The following is a 21,200-nucleotide window of genomic DNA, read 5'->3' as shown; positions in this document are numbered from 1 at the left end:
CTTTTATACAGATAACTGAAAATATAAGTCACTCTCCAAACCAACAAAGACGTGGAAAATATAGCCAGGTAAGGTTGAGATCGTATTTCGTATGGCTACTATACGATTTTATGATATTAGGATTTGGACACTTCTAACTTTTTACAAAAAAAAAGTAATTTGCAAAGTATTTTAGCTGGTGGATAAACTCAAACAAACACAGTTAATTAAAACAACGTTTCAAAAAAACTATACCAGTAAAACATTTCGTGGATTACATGATTGTTGCTACTAAAGAAATTTGATAAATCATTGATGGTAAATAGGAATATTCAAAGTGGAATATCGGAACCTTAGATACGCATCCAAATTAAATTCAAATACAATTTTGCGGTTTATATCGGATAATAATACAACAACTTTTCCACATGTAAAACAAAGGTGATTTAGATGTGACAACGCCAAAATTGTTTTACTTTTTCCCATACAGAATGTACAATTAGCGGACAGTAATAAGATTGAAATTAAAATAACATCATTGTCGGAATAAAACACAGGTTGAAATAAGACCAACTAAATTTATAAACGTAATAAAGTCCCACATCCGTCAGAACAAAGATCTAAAAGGTCAGAATAAGGTTTAAACAACCTTCTACCTAACCCCAACCTTGTCTTCTCAGAAACTCCAGTAATAATTTAAACCTTAAAAAATTAAAACACCACCCGCTGTACAATAAAACAACTTCACGATTGGGTAGATGTACTGTGCCCAACAATTCATTTGAAATTAATTTGGGGAAACACGCTACTCAATTCTACTTTGGTAGACTTCGTTGATACCCCAAATACTTTCCTATTACAAACGGTAATTACTGTAGACGTTTAATTTGGCATGTTGCTAAAGCCTAAACATGCTATGCACTTTTTTGGCCATTCGCCAAAGATATCCTTTTGGCGTTATGCTGTTTTATTTCTACGCGCGGTATCCACAAACTTTAAATTTTAAAATCACCTGTGTACGTTGTAAAGTTTATTTTGCTGTTATTAGTTGCTAAAAATCTATTGGGCTATTACAAGTCACAAAGTTGTAAAGGTAATCGCCTATAATACATATGAATCCTTAAGTGGACACATGGATGCCAAGTAGTCACTACAATTACCAAAACGTGTACAGTAGAAAATTAAATCGCCAAATGTCAGAACAAAAAGTCGCTAAAGAAAAAGCAAATTTAATATTTCATTTAATACTTTAAAATGTGGATCAATATTATACCGTTAGAATGCGCGTTTTCCTAATAAATACTTCTTATTAAAATATATATAATGTTTGCGGCTTTGACTTTAAATACTTTAGTGCGACGTCAGCGTTTTTCAGCGGCCCATAACTTTCTGATAAACGTCTCCTAATAATCAAACATCAATCAAATGTTGTTGTGCGAGTGGCTAACGTGTAGAGCGAGATGCAGAGATTTCACAATTTTGTTAAATACGTTAAATTACAATAGTAACAAATTACAATAGTAACAGAACGCTACGGGGTTTCTTAAGGTCTAGTTGGGCAAAAGTTTAGCGAGGTTGGACACAGCGTAATTTTACGAGTAACGCAATACTTTCAGTATTTAATTAAATACATACTAGCAATCCATATTCTGAATTCGTTATTCTAGGCTCGAAACCTATTACTTTGAGATTCCTAGGTCATTGGGATTATATTTTGAGCATACGTATTGATGAATCATTTTAACCCTTTTTTTAAAAAGTTAAGTTGGTTCAAGTTAAAGGTTGCACAAACCTGGTTTATATTATCATGTTGGTTTGTATTGTAGACTTTTGATGAGAGGCCTGTCAACATACTTCCTCCAGCAAACCAAAGATCTGTGAGTAAAAGTTTCCAGGGATTACCTAATCATTTAAAAACGTGACTGTCATATAAAGCGTTTTAATATTATGCTATATCTTTGTTGTTGGGTTTCAATTCAGGGTTCAAGGAAATTGGTTCCATGTCGGTCAGGAGCGGATTAATGATTTTTATTTGGGCTATGAATTTTTTTAGGGATAACGTTACTATGTTACGTCATAAAACAATAAATAATCCCAAAAAACACTCGTCTGTCTCGGGCAACCTCGTTTACAAATTGCAGCTGAATCCAGTTTATTTAGTTTAAATTGGCAAAACTTTCATAATTATTAAAAGGGTGCGTGACGCATTGGGCGCATGGAAGAGATCGCATATTGCTTGAAATAACAGCATTTATAGTTATACTTAATCTTCTATTACGGTTTTTAGTAAGTTTTTCTGCTACCAAAGAAAGGCGCTTATTGTCCAAAAAAATGTTAATTTTTCCTTTGCATAGACGCCGCCAAGTGAATGGTCCGGTAGTATCAATGTTCATTCTTTGAACAGGCGACTTCGACATAAGACGCTTGGCCAATCTTCTGCGAAAGTGGTGAGTATTCTGCGGCACAAAGCTTCTGTTTCAGTTTAAAATCAAATTAAATAATTTGAATATTTTCATCAGCACACCTTCTTAACAGCCCAACTAATGATAAATGAGTTTAGGGGCCTGTTAGCTTGTTCTACGTTTTTTCTGTTATAACTCTTCTTACGCATTTGTTTCTCGTACAAACTACCAACATTTACTAATGTTTGTACCTTTCATATAGAACACTGACAGCTAATATGATGCAACTATCCGGATGTGATGTACCTCAACGCACTTTTTCTAGTTCATTTGTATGTTTGTTCTTCTTCTGATGCCACACTCTTTTTAACCGTGACGTTTTCTGATAATTTTTAACATATCTCCCTTTTTATGTTTCCGAATTCACAAGGAAATCGGTTGAAGAGATATTTCTTATAATGCCGAGCCAGTTTGAAGCTACTAGGCCAAGATAACAAAACATTTACATCTATTTTTAAATTTTATAAATAGAACAACACACGAAATGTTAACTAACCCGGCTTTCAATTTTCTATATAAGCTTTTTAATTTTTAGCGCAAGTGTTGGACGTGTAATATTGATTGCCTTACTTAGCATTAAATGAAATAAAAATTATTTACCTCAGTATATCTATATTTAATGGTTTTGGTTAAACAAATCTACACGAAGTATATAAGAACATCTTATATATAATTTTGTTATATGACGGCAGTCGTTCAACCTTTTTTCATCACGTGAACCCAAAGCCGCCATTTAAAACTAAATTCGCCGCTAAGAAAAACAGAACATGTATATTAATGCTCAAGTATTTAGTAATCAACTTTGTTGAGTAGTACTTTAAATAAATCATTACATGTAGTTGTAGTAAATTACGAAAAGAAAAACTCGCATTATGAAGAAACAGCTAATTAAGCAACTAAACTTTATTCATAAGTTTTCTCTTGCGTTGACAAAAGATGCACTGTTTGGATTTTAAAGCAGGCCAAGTGCTTATAACTTGTACCAATATAAAACCTAAGTCCTAAATTATAGGATACGATCTAGTTGTGTCTGCTTCAATATTCCTGACATTGATGTATTATCTTTGGAAAGCTAAATAACTGAATTAGGATGATACGTGACTCATTACGCAAAAAAAGACTAGCACGTTGCTCGATAAATGAATAATTCGGGGAAAATATCAAGGTGGTTCATATAACATCAAGGGGTCATTTTCACCACCATACTACCTTTCCCAAATGATCCACCGCAGCTTTCAGTGGGTTATTGTATAAGGAACAGGTCAATCGAAACGACATGTTCATGAAAACGGATAAGATTGCCATAATAAAATATTTAACAAAACCAAGGACTTTGATTTGAACTATTAATACAAAGACTTAAACTCCCAAATTACCTCCTATTGGAATAAAAAGGCAAATAGGGAAAAATGTTTTCTGTTACAGCGAATCTGGTTACACTATAAATCCATTTCGCTTTCTAGTTTGTTACTATTTTTTGGCTTGCAAAGCAGCAGTACAGATGCCACACCAGGTTAATCTGTGCAGTTTTCATCATACGTACAGAATTGGCAGGTCATGACCGGCGGTATAATCTCTTTTACCAAATACTCAACTCTCCACGAAGTATTGGCTAAATCAGTGGTATGCAACCTTGCACAAACTCAGTATGTTTTTATATGACACTGCTGTGTTTGAATATACTTTATTATAAATGTGATCTGAATGAGGTAGTCAATAATCTCCTGCCAAAAATACAAAGTTTACTGCCTACTACTTGACAATTACCTTGGCGTATCCTTGGTGAATACTGGCCCGCAGTGTTCTCTATACGCGTTTATCGATGGAAGTTGCCACTTTTTGCAACTTTAGCATTTCTTTAGTATCACTCGCTCAATAGCATTTGATTGACCCATAATGATTAGGCGAAGGTTATCTGCAAGTAAATGGTTGCAAGAGAAAGCATTAACGCCGCAATACAACTGTAATTCAGGCAAGCACTTGTAAACGTTTAGTCACACCGAATAGCCTTCATCAAAACTTACTATGTATGTATATTATAATTAGGCGCAACATTAAACGAATAAATTATAGCGTTTCCAATTACCCGAAATGAACGCAAAATTGGATTTGGATCCAATTAGGATTCAAATCTTAGTATCCGATAATCTACTTTAAACATCCCTACCCAAGCATCTTCTGACACAAAGCAATGTGGTGAAATGTATTACAAAATTACTCGAAAACAATGGTTTAAATTGTGTCAAAATGCAGCCGAATAAAAGTAATTGCTGAATACAAAACGCACAATAAAGTAATGCAAAGGATTAGATAAAATGTTTAACATTTCCCGAGCGAAGAAAGCGAGATACAAAAAAAACGCTAAAAAGGTCGACATTAGATTTGGAAACAAAAATTTAATTGAATATTATAACCAAAATCACAAGCGTCACCCTTGACATACCTCGCAATATTACTTTAAAGTTGTTTTTTGTTCGACAAGAAATAGCTAAAAACCTTTGTAGATTGAAGAGTGACTTAATATAAGTAAATAATCCTGCCTAAGACAGTCTTAAGGAGGATGACGTCGGAAGTTTCGTCAAAACGTGACGTAATTATTAAGTAGGGGAAGGCGGGGCAAAACGGACCCCGTGAGGGATAAATGCTATATTTCGAGTTTCACAAAATATTTTTTGATGAATAGGGTGTCAACTGAAAGGTCTTACTGTAATATGCTAAAAAAAAACTGAAAGAAGCATACCTTCTGAATAAATTAACTTTTGTTGTCGATTTTTTTACGGGGCAAAACGGACCCCACTAATAAAATATAATTTAATTGCCTTGTTGTGTGGAAATGCCGGGTCAAGGATGTGTAAGTGGCGCGTAAAAATTTTGAGATATTGTCACAAGTTACGTCACAACGTGACGTCATAATTTAAGTAATGGTATATGGCGTCTTATAGCCTGAAAATATTTTACAAAAGTAGGCCAAAACATACAAAAAAGCACTATATACCAAGTACTGGTAGCATTGCCACTCTTTATAAGTTAAATGGTTATAAATAGGCAAAAACTGCCTTATATTTATCTTAATGTATACCAACTCATAAGTATTAAAAGAAATATCAGTCGAGCTTGTTTACAACCGATCTTGGAAATTTTTTTGATTGTTTGGCCTTCGTGCAAAACTGATCTAAACATATAAAATAATGATTTATTATTTAATTTTATTTAATTTCCAAAATGTCCTACTGAAAAACTAATAAAAAATACAAAAAGTGCAGTTTTAGGCTAGTAATGACGGATTAACTTGTGACGGGTCCGTTTTGCCCCTCTTTGGGGTCCGTTTTGTCCCAACACTATCAATAGCATGAACACCTGATTTCTTTAAAATCTTTCAATTTAGAACGACCACTGTTTCGTACTAATAAACAGACCCTTACCTACAAATTATTTAGCAAAAAATTAACTTTTTCTTCACTTGAACTTTAGTAACAAAGGCATCATTTTACTGCGCTCTCCTTATATCAATATCCCCCAAACACATTTTCTCCCTTCCCTGGTTTGTGCAAAATCGAATCTGCCTAATTTTGGTCCACAAACGTTTTTTCGGCGATAGTCAATGTTCAGTAAACAAATATTGACGGTGGCAATTTTCGTTAACGAGAAAATTGGGGGGGGTCCGTTTTGCCCCGCTTTCCCCTAATCTTTATTTAAGCACAGTTTTTCAAGCACAGTTTTTTCAGCACGAAGCACAAAATACAATACATTGGGCTTACCTTGTTTGATAAGTTATACTCACAATACAATGGCCATGCAAAAAATTTATAGAATTGCGCAAACCGCAAAAATGCATCAACTAAATATGTATGCAGAAGTTGCTTTTTGTAAGGAGCACATGCAGTGCTGAGTTTGGACACAAAGAAAAGATGAAAATATAATATGGCGCTTTTTACGCCGAATAAATGACTTGAAGTGGCAAAGCATAGACAAATTAAAAGAAATGTTTTCATTTAGGCAACGGGAAGTTGTCAAAATATAGTTTCGGGGGACATTGCCTAGTGGCTCCACGAGCTTTTTAAGGCATTGTTTACCTACCGGCGCTCTCATCAGGGACTCGATAGACTGCAATAAACACAGTATTTTATAATAGTTTACCGCCATAAATATCTTACTTACAAGCTTTGATGCTTCTAAGAAATTCTTCAATTTGATTCGACTTTAGGAAATGTACTATCTCATTCATTACGGAAAACGTGATTATAGGTTGGTAAACTACGTTTAATCCGTATTTGGTTTCCTAATCTGGTTAAATAACTCGTATAGCATTAACGTTAAATTTACCGGGTTAATAAAAACATTCTCAAACCAAGGCAAACTAAGCACACAACTCAAAAGTAAACGCGATTTTTGGAAATAAGTACATTACTTTACTTCTAAGACGCTGCACTCGAAAATAAGCACAACTCTTAAAAAAGCACGGTATGGTAAACCTGTAAGTAATCACTTTGCAAAAGAGTGACCAGGTAAAATATTAAAAAGGCCTTTCGCAAAAACGGGACAAACTTTTCTAAAAATCCGGACAAAAAATACAATGGCAGCCGACCTGGCCGTATCTAATCCAAGGAGATATACGATAAGACGAGAGTGAGTAGTCTATGTTGGCTGTCATAACTAGGCGCGTGGTGTGGCCGCTTCAAAGAGGGTGCCACATGATGAGCAACCTAAATCACCTAGGGTATGTTTTACGTTTCGTGTATTCTAGACGCTGAAAACGGCGATTATTAGAAGCTTACGGCTGTTTAAAATTGTCTGTTCGACGCTAGAAAAACGCACCCTATCGTTAACGCATTCAAATCACATGATTTCAATCGCGCGCGAAACGTTATGGAATTGCTGTGTCAAAACAGCCTGTGTGTGACGTATTAATCACAAACTGTTGCACTTCGTTGTCGGTCAAATAATGTACTGCAAATAATACAACGTTACTATTGCCATATTTAATACTGGGCGATTACGCTGTGCATAACCTTGCTGAATATTGGCCTAAAGTAACCTTATAGTTCATTTTGTCCATAGACTGCACGTTTTATGAGGAAATGTTACTTTGACAACTTAACGCAGTTAAGGAAATTGCGAACTCCGCACCTGGCATAACAAGCTAGTCGCTCGCCCAAGAACGCTTGATTGGCACTTAATTATTAGGCGAAGGTTATCGCGAGACTCGAAGTAATTGGTCGCCTGAAAAAACGCTTACACTGCATTACCAGGCTACATTTAAAGCAGTGGTCGGCAAACTGTGGGCCGCGGCCTAAATGTGGACTACAGAGCCATTTTATGTGGGCCGCGAGTTACTTTTGAATAGTTTAATTTAGTGTTATCATGTAGTTGTGGGCCGCGTGATAGAGGTCGAATCATTGAATTTTATTTCAAGTTGGTGTGACACTAAATCCGCTTGAAACTGCCCACGTGCCAAATGTGGTCTTGAGAGCCTGTCGAAATATATGTTTTGCCAACTTTAACTATATGTAATTTAAAAATTTATCGCGCTTCGCTTACGCTATAGAAAAAAAAAAAAATTTATCGCGCTTCGCTTACGTTTTGGGCACTGAGGCGCCGTGTAATATTTCACCTTAAAATCAAATATCCTGAATCCGCCACTGTTTTCATAGTGGTTTTACGTAGTGGGCCATTAATAGCTCTCAAAAGAGGACTTTGGGCCGCGACAAAAAAGTTTGCCGACCACTGATTTAAAGCAAGCACTATAAACGTGTCGCCGCAGCGACAGGCCTTATCTAAACTTGCCACTCGCGTATGTACAATTAGGGACAACCATCTACGTTTCTACGGTAAAACATTAAATTTGATCTGTTCCAATTATCCGAAGTAAACGGCAGAATTGGATACGAATCCCACTTGGATTCAATATTCCTAGTTGTCAGCAAAATTAACGATGCTTATCAACTAATTTAGTGATATTTGTAGTGATATTTGTAAGAACGGTTGACCGGCTTAACGCTAATCAATGTGCACCGGGGATAGTAACTACTCCGTGGATAATACTATATGCAGGTGTTCATATCAACAACAAAACACACATTGCTTACACGCCTGTTTTCTCTACGACGTTGAGAAATCTGCTCGTTACACCAAGAAAACCTGTCGGTGACAGGCGATGAACTGCTAAATGAAACGACGATAACGAGCGGTGATTAGGCGGTGGTGGCGATAAGAATCGACGTGTTTTTAACGCCAGGTGCAATTTTTCTTGTACCATCGCAGCAATCACGGTTTTAATTGTGATAATTGTTAATACAAACTTACCTTAGCTGTCACCGTAATCCAGGCCTCTTTTTTATATTTTTTTAATAATCATGCTGAAAAATAAATCGAAAATAGTTCTGGCATTTTTTTCGTCGTCTGACCAACGTGGCGCTCGTTTTGCCGCATTTTTAGCGATTCTCTCACTTTATTTTATACTTTGTGGTTTTGCTTGAATTTTATTTTATACAGTAATACATTTTTTATTTGCAAACTAAAGAGAGCAGTATTTACATCGTAAATTGAATGACACCTACCCTCTTCAATGTAACCATTACCTGACACAACCGGTAACTATTAATTATTACACTGTTTAAGAATCTCCGTATAATTCTAGCATCAAATCACTGGCAGAAAATATCAAGCTGTCCCAGCTTTCATTTTCGCACAAAATTCTGCTCTGGTCTACTAAAAACGGGGATTTCTGCAATCGCACTCCTGGTCGTCTTATCTAGCATGATTGTTTCAGGTTAGCGCCTTTACCATTTCTAATCAGTCCTAGGCATTTTGTATGATGAAGTGCCATATTTTCCAAAACACATCGACTTGTGTGTTGAGCAATAATTTCTTCAAGATGACTTTGTAGAGTAAAGACAACCTATGTTGGTGCAGCCTGCAACTAAATGGAGGTCTGCTTTTTTGACAGCCTCATCTACCTTATAAAAGTTTAGTTATACTTATAACATCGGTTGACGGGTGACCTTTAATGCTATACCACTAGGTTTAAATCTTGATTTAAAAAAAAACAGTGATAAATGTTTTTGCTCGACGTTCAACTTAATTCTATGCTACTTAAATTTAAATGATTTAACTGGTAAAGCCTGAAGCCTAATGCTAAATCTACAATCACTTGGTATTTCAAATTTAGCTACAAAAGGCCAAAGCGCAAATAATAAAAACTTAGACAATTGAACGCTTACACCCAAACTTCTAGTTGGGCTGTAAAGGACCAATCTAATCATTCTGCTCTGCAGTCTGCACGGCAGAGTTTGCAGTCGCCACTTCCTCGAAACTTACTGGTTGTTTTTCTATTCAAGTCAGATTAACTATGATGTAATAATGCAAGTTATGTCAAGCGTGACTTTTCAAGGTTTACTAAAAAAGAGGCTTTTATTGATTTGTATACAGTGATATGTGTCTAACGTGGCACGAAAACGAAGTAGGTATAAACATGTTGAACGTTTCGAATAAAGATTATACTCCTTTGCCGTTAGAGCATGTTTGCCACTTCACAGCTTATAAAGGTACGAATACAATGCTTAACCACACTGCAACACTGTTTCTAACAGCATCAAATTAGGCCACACATGACACATGTGTTTTGTTGACTAACTGAAGTCTGAAGAAATGGTTCATGAATTTCGATTTGTGGGTTTTCGGGCTCCAAATTTTTGATAGTTTCTCTGTGTTTAGACTTTAGGAAAAATGTAGTGCAGTTGACGGAGATCTAAGTTGTGCACAGCCACATGGTTTGCGCCCTGTCAACCAAATTTGCAAACTGTGTTTTTGTCAACATTACCAATAAAACCGAATCTTTTATTTCTATATTTTATCCTGTGTTGTTGTCATTCTTTACCACAGGGGTTCCCAACCTGATGGCCATGGCGAACCACTGATACCACAGATTTTTAATGACCCACTTGTCTCTTTGGAAATACCTAAATGTTATCAATCATTTTCAGGAAATCATAAATGTAAAAAAACAATTCTTCCCTATATAAAACTTTACTGTCAGAGCCAGGGCTGATGAATCGTTAAAAATAACCCGATTTCGACTCCCGAATCCGACTCCGGCCAAATGTAAGATTTCGTCGAGTCCCGAGTCCAGCTCTGACTCCACAGCATGTATTTTACCCATTTACGCAACTAAATTAAGGTGGACTTTCTGCAATCAACTCATATTGGTATCATAATTGATCCACCTGCATTACATGGTTTAAAAATATTTCACTATTTGCTATTACACTTTTACAACTTACATTTTGCCGCATTAAGAGTTTTAAAATTTGATGCTGAGCATGCGCACATCGGACTCGGGACTCGGGTAGTTTTACGTTGTCCCCGAGTCCGACTCCGGCAAAACAAACCGACTCCGTCGACTCCGTCGAGTCCCGAATCCCGAGTCCCGAGTCCGACACCGCAGCCCTGGTCAGGGCTGTTCCATCTGTGGGTCCTGCAAAACTAAAAGTATGTTGTTTATCGCTGTAAAACGTCAACGGTGGCGGGAAATTAAGAGCTCGCAGACTAAAAATTGTGAATACCCTGAGAGATTTCTGCTGAACTCCTGTTCTCCCATTAAAAAAATACTGCACCATTTATTAACTGCTTAGGTTATTAATATTCGTGGGAATCTGAACTTGAAAAGAGTCCAAAAACCTTGAATTAACCAACCCGGACAAAACACTTACGACGCAACAACTAAGTTTCGCATAAAATTAGCAAATAATTAAATAGCCTATATGACCCACTTAAGCATTTTGTAACGATTGAAGTAGTGTTTGTGGCCCGCGCGATGAAAAGGTTCGCAATCAGTGCCCTAAGCCTAATGAAATGGTCATGCCATTGCTGTTGCCTTTGCCATCAAAATATCGTTGTGGATGTGAGTTTTCAACAATGATACTTCTGAAGACAAAGCAGCAAAGCGTCTTAAATATTCAATATTACATGCGGCTGGCTCTTTCCACCACCAAACCAGCAATTAAGACATTGTCAGAGCAAAAACAAGCTCAACCATCACATTAACTGAATATGTAATAACTAATTAATGTAGGGCCTACTATTATGTTTATTGTGTGTTGTATTCATATCATTTTATCATTCTAACTGTCGGTTACTGTATATTCAAGAGATTAAAATAAAATAGGGGGGCCATTGATTTCTCAAAATTTTCGGGTGCCACGGTGTAAAAAAGGTTGGGAACCCATGCTTTAGAACAAAGAAAAACGGCCTTATAAGTAAAAAACGGCCTTATGTAAAGGGCCTTAATAAGTAAAACGGCCTTATATAAAGCAGTGTTTTTTTAAACTGGGGTTGGGGGCGCTAGGAGGTCGTGAAGGGTTTGCAAGAGGTGGCGCGAAGAACAAGAAAAAAAAATCATTTTATTCAATTATTTAAAGTTTGCCAACACAAATATCTATTCTAACTACTAACACAAATTATTTTATTCTAACCATTTTTTCTTGTAGGTTCAGGTCGAAGCAGAATACTTACTATGCACACTGTACACTAGTTTTGTCAGAGGGGCCTGCACCAGTCTATTCTTTGAAACTATTTTTGCCTATTTGATATCTAAATTATCCGAAAATTATTTGGATTTCGCGCAAACGTGTTTCTTATTCGAGTACTTTTACGGTTTAAACTTTAAAGGAATGATGCACACAATCACATGTGTTGTGCAAGTAAAATCATGTTTCTGAAATGACAATGAATTTAGATTTTAGACCTAGCAATCTACAGCTCACCTTATACCAGGGATGTCCAACCTTTTAGCCGAATGGGCCACAATGCCACTTAAAAATCTCAACCATATACCGCAAAGCTCGAAAAAAAAAGTTTACATGCCGTATTATGCCATGGTACGATAACTTTGTGTAGATATTCCTTAAAACCGTCCGCAAAAACACGCATTTAGAAAACACACATCTTGCTTAAAAATGGTGGGTGCACAGGTGTTCGATGGCTGTTGAAACGCGATATTATAGCCTACTCGATTATAATCTCAGAAAAAATATGAGATTTGGCCTGCTTTAAATACTGCGCGTTTCACACGTTTTGATGATAGTCGAAACAATTGTTTTAATTAAAGGCTACAGAAAGTGAAAATAAATGGTGGGCTGCACGTAAACATCAGGCGGGCCGCTTGTTGAACATTCCTGCCCTATACAGTGATTAATTGTGACATAATAAACAAATTGAAGCTAGTTGTCAAAACGCAAATATACGATCGAAGGGGATCGCCCCGAATAGAATGTTAACTATAGTACAAACACTTTTACCAAAACTCATGGTCAACATTTATCTTGAAAATACGAGAAAACCCAATATATAGCTGAGAAAAGGTGGTCAAATGGGGAAGAGGCCAGGTGATATTCTGTTTTGCCCATGTGCAAGGGAGATAGCTCTTTGATCTTTGACTGGTGGGTCATCTCTGATTTTCTCGCTTTCAATTACAACGACTGAACTGAGAAAACATTTTTTCCAGTTCTTCCCATAGCAAACTTTCACATAGCAAACACGAAAATTAGAAAAATTGTTCTATTATATTTATAATTCTAAATGCTCAGTAAAACTGTAGAAAAAATACTTCATATACTTTTTCAAAAATTAGCGAACCTCAATCATGGAGTACAGTGAGTCAAAAGTGTTGTTCGACTGTCACATTCGGTCGAATAACACTATACCAAAGTCATATTATAAAAAAATACGTGAAAACACCTTAAGTTTAGTAAAACAATATTAAGGGGATAACTAGTTTCTTCTTGTATAACGCAAGGTTTAACGATCCCTTTGGGGCGTCTGTTACCACATATGGCAATTTCCACATTACAGAAACATGCAGCTGGTGCGTTAGGAAGATTTTTTAATTGCTTTAAGAACTTGCATCGGCCACCAAAGGTGGCAAGTTAAAATTACTACGACCAGAGTTTTCAAGATTTGGTCACCTGTAAGAAATTTAAGAGACCGCAACTTTTCATTTATAAGTACATATGCCTACAACTACTAAACTAAATGCTCTGTCACAATTAGGCTATATTTTAGAAACCCATGGGAAAATTTGGGAAACCGTTTAGGCTCCAAAACACCTTAAAAACACTAGCCTGTATACCACTAATGCTTAGACGCACATTTCCGCCCCTGCTTTAATTAGTTAAAAAATTGAAATCAGATCTGATTCGGTAAAGTTTATTAAATAATATATATGCTGTAAAGCATTAAGATCTAACAAAATATGCAAGTAAAAGTTTGCATAAATCGCTCACCTAAAATAGGATTCAGTATCTGTGGTAAAATATAGGTTTTAATTTTATTCTCACTAACTTCTTAGATACATTAGTTGTCAAAGTTTTTATTTCTTTGCCTATGAAATCGGCATCAGAATTACAATAATTTGGTGACAGGAAGGCCTAACATTCTACATACGAGAAACGTGTGGCCCAGGCAAAGCCCAAACAAGCAAGATTATATTGTTTTTACCAAATATGGAAATAATATGGAAATACTGCATGTCGACACCATACGACTTAAATAAGAGGTGTCCGAAACTAATTATGTCTTAGCCCATATGTTAAAATCAGATTGCGTCGCTTGTCTCATTGCACCCTCGAAAATAAGAAGTTTGGTCAACTTAAACTATACAAAAAGCCGTTTTTCACGCTGCACGCTTGAAGCAATTGTTTTCCGTCTTTTTAATATAAAAAATACGCCATGTTTTGTAACTTTATGACGTAACTGTACCTGGAGTTGGTCAATGCAACCGCTGTAAATTTGTCCAGGATTTCGCGTTTAAAAATATCGCAACCCAACACTAGCTGTACATAGCCCACCTGTGCAAGCGTTTTCCCATAACCACAAAGCAAATGTTCTATGACATGGTCATATGAACTATTGTAAGCCAAATAGGAAATGTAAAGTAACAAAATATACATCGACATTCCGTGTATTAGACAGCTTAATCTCTTTGCTTTATGCAATATAGTGAAATAATGAAACGTAACACAATGAAGATTGCGCAAGAAAGCCACATACATCAAATACCTACAGTCGTGAAAAAAAAACTTCGATTATTTACAACAATTTACGACAAATAAACAACCACAGTAAATTTATAATAGATGCGCAATATAGAACAATAGCTAAAAGTGATTTTGTATTTACATTTATTTTTTGGATGAAGTCAATATGAGATTGGCGAAAAGCGTTAAGTCAAAAGAACGATTGTGTACCGAACAAGAAAAAGTTAATGGTTAAGAAAGGTTTCTATAAACACACACACGCAGAAAATCAACAGGTTGTAAATAGTTCGCATTGCGAAACTAATTGAAGAATAGCGATGAAGTGGTAAGTGGACGACGCCTATATCGTCTCGATTAAAACAACATAAAGCAGAAACAACAATACCTGATAGTTGAACTATATGCATGTCATCTGGTTCGTACCATTATCAAAAGCGAACAAAACATACACAATCAATGAAGAGAGAGGCAGGAAAAATCGGGCTCAGCACTGTTCGCCCGTCTTTACAATACGAAAAAGAACTTTAAAAAGTGATGAGCACAAACAATCACACGTGTAGAGTTCATGGTGCGGTCACGTCGTGAACTTGGTTAGATCGAAAGTTCGCGGAACCGCGCCACGGATTGCGTCGAGCAGGGCGCGATTCTCAAGGTTGCCTTGCTCCAAGCAGCACTGACGCAGTTGCATTAGATAAGAGTGGAAGTTTTCGCGCGTCGGAAATTGCTAAAAAAAAAACAACACGAAGGCAATCAGCTACACATTACCAACATGTAGATTTGGAAGGCTTTTGAACTATAAAATTTATGGTTGCGAAAGGGATCGTTGATCAGTTAAATTTTTCGCGCGGAAGTCTACATAAACACCACACATGGTATTACGTCTATATGTTATACATATCACAATCTCTTGCACGTTACTTCAAAAAAAGTTTGGAAAGTTTTGATCTAAAAGTACCTATAGGTGTTTTAAACGACCGTCATTCGACGTTGGTGACTGTTGACCACAAAAAATACTCAAATTAGACTTACCCTAGAATGGGGTAAGGCTATTCCACCGAGGTAGCCTAGCAGTTCTCTTTCAGTGTCGGAAAGCTCAACGTCAATGGGTGCTTCCGTTTCGTCTTCGTTGGAACAAATCGAAACGCGGCGGTCAAACGCAGGTTCGTCACGATCCATTGGTAAGTCTTCTTTGCTCAGGGCCGCCTATTAAACGATTAAACATTTTGTGATTAGATGCGTTGATTACTAGTGCAAACAAAAAGAAATAAAATGCTTAATCAGCCAGATTGGAAATCTATTTCAAAGCCTATACGTTTTCCAAAGGCTCACTGTGTGCCTCGACGCTCAGGTGCGTCGTTGTAGTTTTCCAAGTGCGTCGGACAATGATAATTATGCTTTGTATTCATAAACTCGATTGCAATAAATTATTACTTGCAAATATTGTAATACCCTGACACGTGTATTTAAAATCTTTGTTTAAAAACAAGCTGCAGTTGATTTTATAAGTTTCTTATACAAACAAACATAAAATAAAAATACTTAAATTCCTATTGCTGGGTCCGTAACAAAGTAAAGCAAAGCGTCACACAAAAAAGGTGAAAAACAGTGCTAAGAGTTATTAAAAATCGTATACAAATAGAAAAAACCTACTGTAGCTGATATATCTTCTTTTGTTTCTTCGGGCTTATCCTGCTGGATAGGCCATTTTGGGAAATTTGATTCGTTGTCAATTCTGCAAGAAAAAGACGATATTTCATACTATAAACCAGACAAAATTAGATAATATTAACATTTAACAGGTCGTAAATTTGCTCGCATGACAGATTAGCCACACAAAATTATGTTTTGCCAGGACAACTGAAATTTACTTTTTAGCAAAACTCTTTTTTACCGTTTGGTCGAATTGAGTATATGAACTCGTTCCGGAGAAAGCGTTACATCGGCTGCAGCAATTTCTTTTGGTCTTTGGGCTTCTTTTGCGTCGGCTAAAACGCGGACCAGTCCACTAAACGCTTCGCTGCTTGAGATGCTGTATGGCTGTCTTTTGTGCACCATGCTAAGAGCGCTGAAGTTGTTGCTTAAACGGGATTCGTTTTTTATACCACCATCTGAAACTGTATAAATTACATTTTGCCAATACGTATTTAAGAATCAAAAGATGTCAACCAGACCTCATCGGTTTTCTATGGAAGTAAAATTTAGCGAAACTAATAAACTTACCTGTTTTATTCTGCTGAAAAAAGTAGCCAGCGTCAGTTTGTCCAACTTCATGGGGCATCCGGGAATGCCCTTCATTAAAAGCCGAATTCTTCGGAGATTCTGAACTAAAGCGCTGCGGACCAACAATTTGGTTGTTATCGTGTGGCGACAAGGCGCTGGAAGGTTTTCCGTTTGACAAGTTCCTATTTTTTTTGGCCAATGGACAACCAGATAAGCTACAAAAAAATAGGGTTAGCAAAAAACTGACCATATAATATTATTGAGCAATTAAACAACTTTTAACGTTGCATGAAACAAATTTGAACGCTGCACGTCACGAAATTTGGTTAAACTCCGTGCTCACCTTCTATGTGACGTATAATTTCCAGTAACGTGTCCTGAACCATCACATCCTTCAGTTGGACACCTGCGATTGTAAATTATAGTAATATTAAACAAAAAACATTTTATTTAAGTTGCTTGATTCACTAAGTAATAAATAGTTGTTATATAGCCGTTTTCCGGTGAATTTAAGTTTAATATAAATGGCATATGTTGGAGAACGCATTACAAGATTAAACAAACAAAAACGCTCAACGGTAAAACTAAACGCTGTGCCTAAAAATAATAGTAAGATATAAAAATACGCACTTCATTTCTGATGCGCAAGCCGTGACAAGGCCCCGTGGTGCCAAAGGACAACCAGACAAGCTTCTGTGTGACGTATAGTTGCCAGTAGAGTGGCCGCTGCCATCACATCCCGGCATCGGACATGTCAGGAGTTCTTTCTTTTTCCCAGGAATCCGTTGCCGCATCGGTCCCAGGCTATAAATAACATTTGTCGGTTTATTGAACACTATTTTGTTTCTCGGCCAGACATACAGTAATTGTTTTTAATGTTGTTGTTAGTCGAAATTTACGCGGAAAAGCGCGCCTTGCGTCACGCAGATAAAGTGTTGAGCTTTTCCTGCGTTGCAAAACACAGCACATAACATAACAGCGAAGTGCGAAAACTCACGGAAGTGGCATGTTGGAATTAGCGCCTCCTGCTTTCATAAACTCTTTCAGAGTAGATGGCGAGAGCTTGTTCTGGTCCTCAACGTCACTCCGAGGAGAGAAGGAGCGCTCAACATTGCTCGAGTAAAAAGAAGCCATTGGTTGAGGTCTGCTCATGTGATTCGCCTCACTTCCGATGTAATGCATGTCACTCGTGCCTTGTCTGACTGAGAACGCCGGCGCTTCTTGAGATCTACATTTGCAACACGATAACCTTTTAGGGGCTTGTTTGAGATTCAAACTTACAGTCGAGTAATCTCGTATTGTGTAATAGAATGGCAAAGAACCTTCTTCGGTCTATAGTACCGAATTGCTAGTGCAGCATTTGTCGGAATAAATATATTTAATGGTTGTCTGATAAATATGTTGTGTTTACTAACGATGTTAAACTATTGGCGGGGAGCTAATACAGTTTAACTATTTGATTAATATTGCAATTTAACAATGTTTCAAAAAAATTATTTCTAAAAATCCTACAACTATTTTGTCCATTCAATCAATGTTTACAACCATTTAAAATCAACTTACGCTTGAGAAATTGCCTTGAATTCATTGCTTTTTATGAAAGAGTCTTTTCGCATTTCCTCCAAACGATTTAGGTCGATTTCGGATCCAACAGACCTCCTCTTTACCTGTGGTGAGTTCCCATTTGACTTATTCGCCCGATTTCGTTGGGGCATAAATCCACTGTTCAGCAAAAAACGGATACGTTGTTCCTTTATAAAACAAACTCATTGTTATTACAAACAATCATTACAGATTAATAAATTTTAATAAAACGCTTTGCCAACGGTGTTAAAATTTGATAACAATGTTAAATACTCACCTCATCCAATAAGGCAACATTTGTTGTACGAAACGTGTTTGTCTCTGTTACTGCAGGAGTTGTAGACTTCAAGCTGCTTTGTCGTGGCTTTGCACTCAAATCGAGGGCACCCGTTTCGTTCTCAGAATTGTTGTTGTTTTTCACTGGTGAGATGCTGAACACTGATTTATTTTTGGTTGTGTTAGAAATATTGTGCTCAGTTATTTCGGCTTTTTTATATTGGTGCTGTAGCTCTACATTCATGCTTTTTGGTTTCTCGGGCAGTTTAACAACTTTGGTAATTTCTTCGTTTTCGCTTTTTCGCAGAGGTTCGAAAGTGCACTTGGGCTGGAAGGGAAATTTGGAAAACGACTGGTGCTGGGAAACGAACTTTCGCGGGTCAAAGAATCCCGGGTAGCAAGGATAAAAGCGACCGGGCTGTTGCATCCTCGCCAACATCTCGTGACAGAACATTTGCTGTTTGGTGAGATGGGACGAAGGCACGAACTTTGCTTTTTTGGCGGGTTGGATTTCATCAATCTCCGAAGAAGGGTTTCTGGAGCCAGGTTTCGCCTGAATCGTAGACGGGGATCTCTTCATTATGGAATCTATGCTGTGTCCGACTTCGGGTGACTTAGTTAGAGGTGACTGTTGCCGATTTTGCTCCACTACTGGGGGTGAAACTGATCGCTTTCGTTTCGTTGAAGCGGTAGACTCAGAAATTGCAGTATTTTTTTCGTTATAGCATGGAGAAGGAAGAGAAGACGGGGACGAAGGTTGCTGCCGTTGCGGCATTCGTTGGGCATCCAGCTAAAAAATAAGTACTGGTTTGAAAAATAAAAAGTATCGTTATTCTACTAATCCTCTATTTATAAATGTAAGTTTGGTATATTAAAGATGCAATATTTTTAATTTTTAAAGACTTCCGTTTTAAGAGTTACATTCTTGTGCCAAAGTTTAATTTCACGCATTGTTTTAATAGCATGTCCGGCCTACCTGTGCAAACCACTGATGCCTCCTGCGAATTGCTTCCATTGCGGACGCTAAAATATTTGATGAGTAGTTTGCAGGCATTGGAAAGTGGTTATAATTTGGAGCTATCTGGCACAGCTTTTTAATCGCCTGAAACAAAACAAACCAGAGAGGGTTATTGTTTGGAAAAGCTAAGTTTTCAAAATGGATGGGAGTTTAATTATGTTTAATATAGTGGTAAACTAACACATTTAAAATGGAATCTACATACGCTGAATGTTTCATTTGCCGACGATGCTTGAGTAATTTCCGGTCGTGAAGCTTCCTTTGCTTCATTTGAAAGTATGCTTTTCTACAGACACAAATAAACATTGATATCATGCCAAAAATTCATCTCTAATGAACTGCATTTATATTGTTTACTTACTGAATCGTTGGAACTATCCATCTTTAAGAGCGGTTGGCCCGAAAACGAAACAGAATGTGAATTCTGACCGTCTATCATCGAAGGCATAAATATACCTAAGAACATTATTAACCATTCAAAGAACTTGACAATTATCCGAGGAAAATAAAAAAGGGAATGCATTTTGTCATAAACTTTTAGAATAAAACAACTATCATTTTAGTACCGTGGCTATAAGCTGGAAAGCTTCTTTTGGCCGACTGAATTTGCTTTCCGTCGGCTCTCATGTTCTGCTGTTGCGCTCGCTTATTTTGCGCTGCCATTGGACAACCAGATACACTGTAAAGTACAACTTAATAAATAACTTCGTTTTTAAGGGTTGTCGTATTTGATTGTAATAAAAGTTACCTCCTGTGTGTTTGTCGATTGCCGTTGACGTGGCCCTTGCCTTGACAACCTGGAGTTGGACATTTGACCGAGCTTTCGTTAAGCGCCTGAATTGCTGTATAAAACAAAATCGATGAAATATGTTCAAAACTTATGCCAGCCATGAGTGTCAATAGCTGGTTGTCGATTGTGCTTATATATTTATTTTGAATATACCAAACGAATATTTACCGTGTTTAGGCATTTGATCCCTCAAAGGGCATCCGCTAAAGCTTCTGTGGTGAGAATAGAGGCCGGTGATGTGACCTTCGCCTCTACAGCCCGGTGTTGGGCATTTGCTGTCCTTGCTGTAGTTGTTGCCGGTAGGTGTCGTCGAACACCCCGAGAAATCAATCGCTTCCATGCGAGGCTCGCTGTTTGCGTGCGCCGGTGAATATTTCTCTGTGAAGGTGTACAAAACCATGAGCATCCATAAGTATACAAACATTTTCTTGTAAGAACTGCTAAAATGAAGGTTATTTTCCGTTAGCTGATATCTACAATAAACATCCCTATGCTATATTGTGGTTCCTTGCATACCACAGTTTGCCAACCTGGCTTTCAAAAATTTATAGTAGATAATACTGGCAATGAAAATAAGCTCAACCCAATTATATACCTTTAGGCACATAGTCCAATGGCACGGGGGTCGAATGCTTTGGTGGCGTGCTCGGGTCCTCAATATCTCGCCGCACTAAATAACATTCTTCGTTGGAGACGCAATCGGGAGTTCTCAGAAGTGCAGTTTGATGGTTTGGCGAAACTACAGGTGAAGTGGATTCGCCGTCTTTCTCCGGAACTGATCTAATGCTGAGATTAAATGGTACTTTCGCTTTGGCCGGTTCGCGCCAAGTCGATGGTGG

The sequence above is a fragment of the Ascidiella aspersa genome, chromosome 4 (assembly GCF_963924565.1).
Source record: "Ascidiella aspersa chromosome 4, kaAscAspe10.2, whole genome shotgun sequence".
NCBI classification, from domain to species: Eukaryota; Metazoa; Chordata; class Ascidiacea; order Phlebobranchia; family Ascidiidae; genus Ascidiella; species Ascidiella aspersa.
This window is presented reverse-complemented; position numbering follows the sequence as displayed.